Source organism: Barbatula barbatula, assembly GCF_947034865.1.
Source record: "Barbatula barbatula genome assembly, chromosome: 5".
NCBI classification, from domain to species: Eukaryota; Metazoa; Chordata; class Actinopteri; order Cypriniformes; family Nemacheilidae; genus Barbatula; species Barbatula barbatula.
The window spans coordinates 5,344,334-5,352,125 of record NC_136769.1 but is presented as its reverse complement, the minus strand read 5'-3'; the positions used below and the strand labels follow the sequence as shown (position 1 = coordinate 5,352,125).

Sequence of the window (7,792 nt, the reverse complement as noted above, 5' to 3'; positions counted from 1 at the left end):
GCTGGACTCGCGTGTTTATTCTGGAAGCCGGTTACAGTAAATGTTACGTGGCAAAAACAGCGAGATGCTCTTGACGTTGGATATGCATTCAGATTGTTCAACTACAGTAGAAAATGACTCATGTTGGTCTACAGGAGACTAGGATTAAAACTATTCACTTAAATCTCTTGCCGGCACATGTGTGTCTTCCAGATGTCTTAGACTGTCAAGTGTGAAATTTAAAGTCAGATATTTCATTCTAAAGTTGCTTTCAAAGAAAGCTGAAGGATCTTATGTGAAGCCTATTCAAGCCCTCCTGACCCCAAACGACCCCAAATGTGGATATGCTGAGGTTAGTTTCATGCCAAAGAGAGACTCTCTAATTAATTATATTCCTTTAATAATATAGTGAAGTGAAATGTTTTGTTTTTGCATGAAAAAAAACATTGTTCCCAACACAGTTTGTCTTATTGAAGACTGATGGTGGATACTAAGATTATTAACGCATCGCTTGCACATTATGCACCAGGAGTCACAGAACAAATGTCTTCGCCATGACTTTAAACAGCGATGGTTGGATTCAAACAAAGTGCTACAAATATAGCAGAAGCCTATGGGGTTGATTACAGATTCGGTGCCTAAAACGCTTTTTCTAAACACTTTATTTTTGCCTGTTTACAGAGACGTAGCTGAATAACATTCCACACGGACAGAGTAAATCCTGCATCTCCATCTTACTGGGATCTGCAATTCACTTTCCCATACAACTGTTGCCTTGTACTTTAAAAATGCCTTTTTAGTACAACGAGAAGGATAAAAACTGAACCACAATTGTATATTTTATATTACAGAAGGTTATATTGCTCAGATGTTGCTCTTTCAGAGCTCAGGAGATTCTCTGTTGTGTTTCGTTTAGTCTTACATGTTTGTCCTAAAACTGCTTAGGAGAAATAAAAATAGAAACATATGAGTATTACAAGGAGAGTATTAAGGTGTTAAATGAATGTAGATTGTAGAGGTGAAATCATTTCGATTTTGGTCAATTTGATGAGAATCAGAGTTCATATTTTCTGATTCTCAATAAAAAAATGAATATTCTGAGTCTGTGTGTTATTCCGGTGTGACGATATAACCGGAGGCATCATTTCATTTGTTTGGATAACAGCAAACCCCTTCGACAACTTGCATGGTTTGAGGCAAAGGTCTGTTACACAAATGTTGAGGAATGAGTTACCTTTTCATAACGTATAAATCAATATACAACGTCTCGTACAATAACAAAATGCACAAAATATGACCAAACCCAGCCATAGACATTCGATTAACATTTGAACCAGACACATAAAACAGCATTTTTGCAACAAATTTATAGGAATATACTGGAAAATATAAATAATACATTTTATGAATATACAATAAATGAAAAGCTGCCTTTCCCTATTAACTGTGTTAATATATAAACAATTTATTATTCTATATATTTAAAAAATAAAGATTTAATATAGCACACAATAGTGCACAGAAGAGATAACAGCTCACAACCATTCTTGTTTTTTGACTTTCTCATATTCCCTCCAGAGAAACTCAAATGATTCTCTCTGGTGCCAGAGGAGAAGATCTGATCTGCACAAACAAGAGTTGGGGCTAAATATAGGTTTTTGTGAAAAACAAGTTCAAGCTCAGCTATTGATTTCATTGAGGAACATTGAGTTCACATTGATGAAAGTGTTGTGCGTCTCGTGCACAGTTTCCGCGTTAGGTCTTCAGGAGCCCTGCATCGCTATAAGAAGTGTATGTGCCGTATCTCACGCGTGAGTTTGATTTTTTTGTGTGTGTTCCTGTGCGTCTATCTTTCCTTTGTTCTCGCCGTGGTCTTTCCGGAGAAATACGGCACAATCAGTGCAAAACTGGAGCCTGACATTCTGCCAGCTGTGTGTGCATCTGAAGAAACATTGGCACGATCACAAATGCAATGAAAGTTTGAGCAGAAGTCATTATCGGATGCACTTCACATCTCAACGTTGTAATTGTTATGATCGTAATGTTGCCCTCTAAATTACATATTGAAAGAGAAAGAAAAATGTTGCAGGCCAGACTTAGATGACTCAGGAAATGCAATGAAAAGTGCAAAGGTGTAGAAAACGTATTCTTCCGGCTCAAACACACCTTTGTGACCTCATGTTCTTCATAGAACGGATAGTTTCGATCCATGATTATGATTGGCTAAGCCATGTTCAAAAACTGACCGCATTACATCAGTATTTCTGTGTTATGCATCTGTGTTCTTTGGCATTGCATTTGAATTCAGTTTAATTCACAAAGCGCCTTTCACAATTTGCACAGTTGTAAAGCAATTTTAGTCGGTATATACATTCAGGCTGTGGTTACTAGTAAAGAGAAATAATTATGATCTATGGTATTACAGAGTATTATATATATGATGTACATTGATGAAACATGAGTGATGTTTCATAAGGATACTATGTTTGTACTATTGACTGTAAAGATGACTGAATTTCATTCCGCCATTTCTGTCGTGAACGAGGACGTGGAACGTGGTGGAAGAACCCAAGTGCAGGCAGACACGGGGATGAAGGGGTTAACACACAGACTTTAATAACAAAACAAACACCCAACGATGGGGTAAACACTAACAAAACTGAAAATAAAGACTTCCCGCAAGGGGGGCAAAAATAAACTAAGAATAATTAAACAAGGAACTTGCCAAACTGCATACAGTGACCAAGAACATGACAGAGACCAAGAACATGACAGGAAACAAGTACAACGAACGAGCACAAGACAATAGACAAGAGGGCATTAAATAGGGAGACTAACAAAGGAGATAACAATGGGCAGGTGTGGGTAATGAGACACAGGAGGAAAGCAATACTAGGAACGAGAGGGGCGGGGCCAATGACGAGACTGGAGAGAACACATATTATGTCCTGATTGACAATAATATGTTTCTCTCCACATAAAACATGTGGGTCTGTCATGATTCTGCCCCTAGACCAGAAAACCAAGACAAGATTAGGCAGAATCATGACAATTTCATTGAAAGGCTTTTTTATAGAAAGAAAGTGTCATAAAAACTTGGCCCGAAGTCTGTGTTTGGTTATAATATGACAATTTGTTTAATATTTCATTTATATTAATTTTGATTTATATTTACATTTTATTGTATAATAATTAATGTATTTAATTGAATTAAAACGCCTCAACAGTCTTTGCGATCTACCAGAAGTTAAGTTTGGGACGCAGGATAACATTTGTTCATGTTGTTGCCCCTAAAACCCGTCTATAGAATTTGGAGACAACGCAACATTTAGCTAAATTACTTTACTAGTCCAATTTTAATTGATTATTGATTGATTTAATTACTTATTTGTTTTTTAATACTATTTAGAAGTGTTTAATATCATCATTACTATCGTTGGGTGATTTATACACAATATCAGTATTGTCAATGCATAAGGTACAGTAAATGCATAATATAAGTCAAATGTAAAATAGTCGCCTTGGAATTATAAAGTTCAGTAATTTTCGTCAAGAGTCATTCGCATGTTCTTATTCTGTGACTCGCATTGTGTGATGTTTTTTCTTTACCTTTTGGCACTTTTTTAGGAAAGAAAAGATGTCAGTTCGAAACTGTTCAGAATGCAGTACCTTATAATCCATATGTTTGTTAAGTAAAGAAAGCCCCAGAATATTATTCTTGCTGTATATTTATTTTGAATAAGCATTTTATTAAATGAATAAGCATTGTGAATCTGTGGTTTACAGTCAATTTAGAAAGCCAAACTCCGCTCCATGTTGTGCCCAACGTCACGGTTATCTGTTCCAAATTCATTGTAAACAACAACTTTATCAGATGAATGTTCTGCCAAGTTACATTGCTTGGTTTTCATGAACATTGTCTCTCTCAACCATGTAAAAGCCCTGTAGTGCATGTTCTCCAAGCTTATAAGTTCATCTCTTTCAGGCATTTAATATTTCCTTATTCATGTTGTGAGTTCTGAGCTTTGGCCGACTTCTTGTAAAAACAGTATAGAGGTTAAGGAGATTTCTGCATGGATGTTAAACTCTACCAAAAAAAAAAACAATCTTTCCAGAAGAGGTTGTTCATCTCATTGAGTTTATTTAGGAGGATGGCCAGTCACACATATGAATTTGGCAGGGCTGGATGATAGTTTCACACAAAAATAGCATGTGCTCAGTCCTGCAGCTTAGAATTTGTTTTGTTTGGCGAACAGATATGCGAGAGGATCAGATGCACTTGATCCAAATGGATCATTTGAGAGAAAACGTTGTATTTTGGACCTCAGGCAGCGGGAGGACGTTTGAGGTGATGTCCTATACTGCAATGGGTGGTAGATATGGTCATCAACAAGTCCCTCGCCGACTAGATTATACACAAATAGATCATACAGGAGCGGTTCAATTCGTCTTTTATAAGTGACTCATTGTTTAAATAGATGTGTGATGATTCTCACTTTCCAGCTGCTCATGCTGACAAACCTGTGCTTGTCTTGTGAAGTTTATGGTTGACAGATGATTCACCACAGTTTAGTGCCTTTACATGACAACGAAGACGACACATTTTGTTGATCTATGTGTTTAAAGTAGTCACGTCATATTTTTTTATGGTAGACCGTTTAGTACTTTATGTTAAAATACTCTCACCCTTATATATCGGCATGACATAAAATTTTTCCCCAAAACACACTGTACATGTGTGCTGCTACTTTAAGGAACAGTTCACCCAAAAAAATCTAAGTTTACGTTTTGTCATCCCAGATGTATACTTCCTTTTTTCAGTTTATCAAACAAATGATTTTATGTATTAAATCTATATAATCCTAGAATCTATATAGGATGCTAAATCACGCCGCACGTAAAATCTTCATTCAAGTCGTTCGAATGACTCCATTTGGTTACTAAATATATGTTAATAAATGTTCATAAAAGTGAAACGAAACATGTATAGAAGAAAACGCTTATTTAGAGCTATTTAAACCAAAACAAATGCATATTAACAGTACATTCAACTATTTTGTCTGCAACATTTGAGTCTCATTGGTTCTTTACGTAGCCTGTCATCTGTTTGTCTGAACAATGAAATACTTATTTTAACAATAATCGAGTTTCACATTTATTAACCAAGTTTGATGTTCTGTTTTAATGTTTTCGTGATAAATAACGCCTCTGATCTCAAAAGATTGCATATTTCATTGCTGGCTTCATTGTTTCCACATCTTCCTCGTTGTGACATTAAAATTCCTCCGCACAGTTTAATGAGAGCGATGACGATGATGGTTTCACGAGAGCACAGAAGATATTCTTAAGTGTCTTAAGTCGGAGCGAGCGCTTTACTGGTGTTCAAACATGTTTGACCTGGTTTAACAGAGAGCAACTCAATCCTGTCGCCTCCTCCACAGTCTGGATGAAGATCTTCGTCAGAAGATTACCGGAAATACTTGAGTGTACCCGATTCTCATGGAATATAAAGGACATGGAGGGTCGCAAATCATTTGCCTTCTTGGCAAAGCCATTTTATGTCATGATTTATTCAAATTTATTAGTTAACCAATGCTAATAGCACAACAAACAAGAGGCAGACACAATGGCATGCATTCAGAAAACGTGACATGGTCTTTTGAAATAAGCAATGCACAAAGGCAAGCAAGCATTTGCATGGATAAAATATGCAGCAGATGTCAGAAACAAATGTATATTACAATGCAATGTAAGTCGCTTTGGATAAAAGCGTCTGCCTGTGGATTCAAATCTTTGCTCATCATTCTGAGTTTTTATTATTGCATAATATTGTGTGAAGATTATTCTTATGAATAAACCAGCAAGATATGTTTAATTGTGTCCTAGATTTCTACTGTTACTATTTACATTTTTTTATCTGTTTTTCTCATTGCACTTAATGATTTGCATCAACAGATACAGCTGGAAATCAAGTGTATATGACGACATGTAAGTGTCTCTTCTGCAGGGTTATAAAAGCAGGAAACACTCGACTGGAGTCCTGACGTTTACGGCGATGTTGAAAACTTCATGGTCATTTTGTACATATACATTTAGTCATTTAGCAGACGCTTTTATCCAAAGCGACTTACAAAGAGTTCGGGGAGCGATAAGCGATATGTCATAAAAGAGCAACAGTACGATAGGTGCTAATAGTTTCAACAAAAGCTAGACCGCAACCTGTTGAGAGAAGAGAGGTTTATATAATTACTATTATTTTCATTTGTACATGAATGAAAAAAGACTCATCTATATTAGAAAAGATAGTTTTCATTGAGCGCAGAATGAACTGGTTTAAACATGTCTGCAGTCAACTTTAAATCGATCTGTTATTTTTCTGGTAGCTTGTTATGAACAACAGTTTACACAATATTAGCCTGATTTCGCCGATCAGTTTGATGTAACGTGTTGTAGTGGACGACAACTGACGCTGCAACATCCCGAAAGCATGTTTAAATGGTTTTTTTTGTAGTTTGTGGCGGTCCTGTCACATCTGTGATGCTGACCAATAAGAGCACAGAAACCCTCTCGTGCACAACTTCCCACATTGCAAAACAAAAGGAGACGATTAGGGCTGTTCGGTGGAATAGAGGGTATGCATTGACATCACTTTCCCACTTGAACACGTCAGGACACGCCCCCTTGAGTGGTAAAAAAAGCAGCAAAATGACGGCTTTAAATAGGAGAAACGCAGAAACCAGGACTAAAACATGCAATTGTTTGCTGAAATTCAAACCAGTTGGATTCGACAGTGATCCTTACAAATAACAATGGAGATATGTTGCGCGTAATTCCGTTTCCTGATATTGTAAGCAGCCATTGTGCTTTGAGTGTTTTGCCACTCAAGGGAACGTTTTGCTATATCCACGTGGTGTTCACATGGGAAAGCGTGCATACCCTCTATTATGATGCAATACAGCCACGCAAAGAATGAAGAGGCCATTTCAAAGACCGTTTTTCAGATTTTAAATGTTTTTAGGTAAAAGTAAAAAACAGGTAAAAATAACAGTAAAGATGCTCTGTATTTCTTTCCGACCTTAAATACTGCGAAGAAAACTAATTCATATTCACTTTTAAGCAATACAACAGTAATATTTGTATTTAGGAAAAGTTTTGATTTGTGTCTTGAGTTTCCATTGCTGTTGGATAACTTTATGTCACTCCTGAGGTTTGATTTTGACAGACACTGTTTTTTTCTGCGGCTGTGGTTTTGGGCAAAACGCAAGACAAAACACTATGTTCATGCTCTTGTTTCCGAAAGTGAGTAGCCAATTTTGCCATGTATACATGTTATAGATGGCAAGCAATGATTGGTTGGCAACAACATGTAGTCCAGTGTTTCTCAAACTTATTTTGAGGTATAGGGAAGGGTCCCGAGCCCCACCTTTCCCCAACAAAATGGTAATACACTTTCCATTTACATGGTGGCATAATACAATTGTATCTACGTATGTGCAATCCTTGGGATCGAACCTGTGACCTTAGCGTTGCTAGCACCATGCTCTAAACACTGAGCTGTAGGAAAGCTTTGGCTATGTCTGTCTGGGTTTCGTCTGCTGGTACAAAATTTCCCGGTTTTCTTTTCATTCCATGTCACAAACGTATCCATTGCTACCTTATCCATTGCCTCTCCAAGTTGTGCCGCTTCAATTAACATCCCGGCATGAAATCGCTCTTCCGTGTGACATTTTCTTCACAGTCTGATGTTGTGTTATGTAAGGCTTACATTAAAATGTGTCTTTGTTTTGAGTGCACGGTCAATAAATAAAGGAAT

At 36.9% G+C, this 7,792-nt stretch overlaps 1 protein-coding gene across 1 annotated transcript in view; it reads left to right on the top strand.

The window, feature by feature from the left end:
* The first annotated feature begins 1,676 nt into the window (after positions 1-1,676).
* Positions 1,677-7,792, top strand: part of ptger1b (prostaglandin E receptor 1b (subtype EP1)) — a 21,613-nt gene continuing 15,497 nt past the window's right edge. The window contains exon 1 of the mRNA XM_079456983.1: positions 1,677-1,790. The gene's annotated coding sequence lies outside the window, so the exon portion shown is untranslated. The remainder of the gene's footprint in view (positions 1,791-7,792) is intronic.